This window comes from Corvus brachyrhynchos, unplaced genomic scaffold, assembly GCF_000691975.1.
Source record: "Corvus brachyrhynchos isolate BGI_N302 unplaced genomic scaffold, ASM69197v1 scaffold220, whole genome shotgun sequence".
Classification (NCBI taxonomy): domain Eukaryota; kingdom Metazoa; phylum Chordata; class Aves; order Passeriformes; family Corvidae; genus Corvus; species Corvus brachyrhynchos.
In genome coordinates, this window is record NW_008236209.1 from 3,544,801 (window position 1) to 3,546,940 (window position 2,140).

General features: G+C 38.7%; 1 long non-coding RNA gene across 1 annotated transcript in view; it reads left to right on the top strand.

Annotated features, from left to right (window-relative positions):
* The window catches only part of LOC108448540, an 18,915-nt gene that overhangs the window by 4,179 nt on the left and 12,596 nt on the right, over window positions 1-2,140 (top strand). The window contains exon 2 of the long non-coding RNA XR_001864441.1: window positions 1,204-1,206. This is a non-coding gene — a long non-coding RNA (uncharacterized LOC108448540). The remainder of the gene's footprint in view (window positions 1-1,203; window positions 1,207-2,140) is intronic.

The following is a 2,140-nucleotide window of genomic DNA, read 5'->3' on the forward strand; positions in this document are numbered from 1 at the left end:
GTGAGAGCAGAAGCTGCCAGAGCCTTTCGTGCTTTCCCTTTTTATTGAGAGCTGCACGCTTGGCTCCTCCCAGGCTGCAGTGGGGATGGAGATTCAGCTCAAACTCGGCTGGAGGACAGATTTTAGCAAAGTCAGATGCAAAACCTGTGGCAGGAGTGCACCCATTGCCCCCTCACTGGGTCAGGAACAACCACGCCAAGGATTTGGCACAAACTGAGGGGCCAAGGGTGCTCCAGACTCAGATTTTTTTTTTAGGTATTTGCAGGAGCAAAACTGGAATTTCCTAGGAAAGTGACTTCTGAACTTCAGATGTCTAGAGAGCTGCTGAGCAAGGTTTTAAGGATTACAATTAAAATACCTAAAAGCAGACTAAGTCACACTTTAAGTGCTTTAAGCTCTTTTATGGCTTTTTTTTCTTCCACATGGGGAGTTGAGGATGAACAAGGATTTCAGCTTGGATTTTTTTGCAACCTACATTATCTACCCAGTCAAGCCCATAAAACAGAATAAGCCTAACATATTTTTGGTTGTGATTATTTTTTTTTTGAGGGATGGATTGTTCTAAAATTGTCATGATTTCTGTGAATATTTCACAACCAGTAAGAAATCCTTTTTAAAAACTATTGCTCTGTTTCAACTCTGTGAAATCCCTGGCACTTGTAGATAAAGGTTTCAAATGTAGTTCTGTTGCCTTTGTCACATACTGTGGATTTTTCTATATTACAGCTGTTATGTGTATTATTCAGGGCTCACAGAGTGAATTGTCCATGATGAAGTGGGTGGGATTTAGGAGTTTGCAGGCACAAAGAATTATCCCAGCTGCTTCACCTTCCATTCTCTTCTTCAATTCAAGAAAAATTTACAAAATTTGCCCTTGCATATCTTGCATCAGAGGGAAAAAAATCCTTTGGCCATTCAGTTTTTTGCAATTTATCAGCACTTTACATTCAGTTTTTCATCTTAACCTTTAGTTACATTCAGCCATATCCAGCAGATCCCAAGTACTGAATAATTTGGGACAGTTGCTCAGGACATCATTACCCAACAGAAATTCCCTGGTTTCTGGTAACATTTTTTTGTATGTGTTTTCCCTGGAATTTTGGGCCAACATGGGAAAGAAATCAAGGTACAGTTACACTGCTAATTGCCTGTACCTGTCTCCAAATAAAACAGGAAACTATTAAAAACCTTCCTGGGGATTAGATGGTATTAAACAGAAGATAATTACTGCAAAGATGAGAAGAGGTGATCCCATTTTCCCATTTGCCAAACTTGGTGCAGAATGGTGCTGAGTTTGAGATGTGTGACTCTCAAATACAATAAAATTCTATACTGAATTTCAGCCACAACTAATTAAGTAATTTGCAGTTTTTGTTGCATTTTTAATAATGACGAAACACAAGCTGTCATATGGAGAGGTACCAAATATGACTAGACAGGAATATGCAGGCACAGAAATACAGCTTTGATATGAGTGGTTTTTCTGACAAGACAGAAAGAGTTTCCAAAATAATAGAAAATAGAAGAAAACATAGCAAGGGAAGAAAGAAACTGTCAGGGTAAACAGATACTTCTTTAGATTAAGCTTTGCTCTACTGAACATTTTCTTTCTACAGGCTGGTTCTGATTTCTTTTGTGCTTCTGGGGTTTAGTTTGGATTTGTTCTAACAGAAAATCTGGTAGGTTATAACTTGATTTTCAAGATGCTTTTAAAAATAATTTTGAAGTGATTGAGGGCACATTTGTGGGTTTGTATTTTAGGTGAATTCATTTTCCAAAAGGATAAATCTGGGATATTTAAAATGCTGTGGTGTTGTGGACAAGAATTCAATCTGGTTTTAAAATCACTGTGTTCGCCTTGGAGATCTCTAAACCAGCACATCAATAATAGCAGCAAAATCCCATTTTTTCCTCAGAGTTTAGTAGGTTTTAGGCAGGCTAAATGCAGTAATTAATATTTGGTCATGTTTTACATTGATTGACCAAAGCTATTTGAGGCCCTCCCTGGTGCTAATGGCTGCTGCAGGTTCTGATGTGCAACATTAAGCAGCTGATCAGCTGGAATGAGAGCGTGGGACCTTCTGTCAGGGAACGAAGGACAAAATTAATTGGGGACACTCTCATCCTTCCCGCTCATACA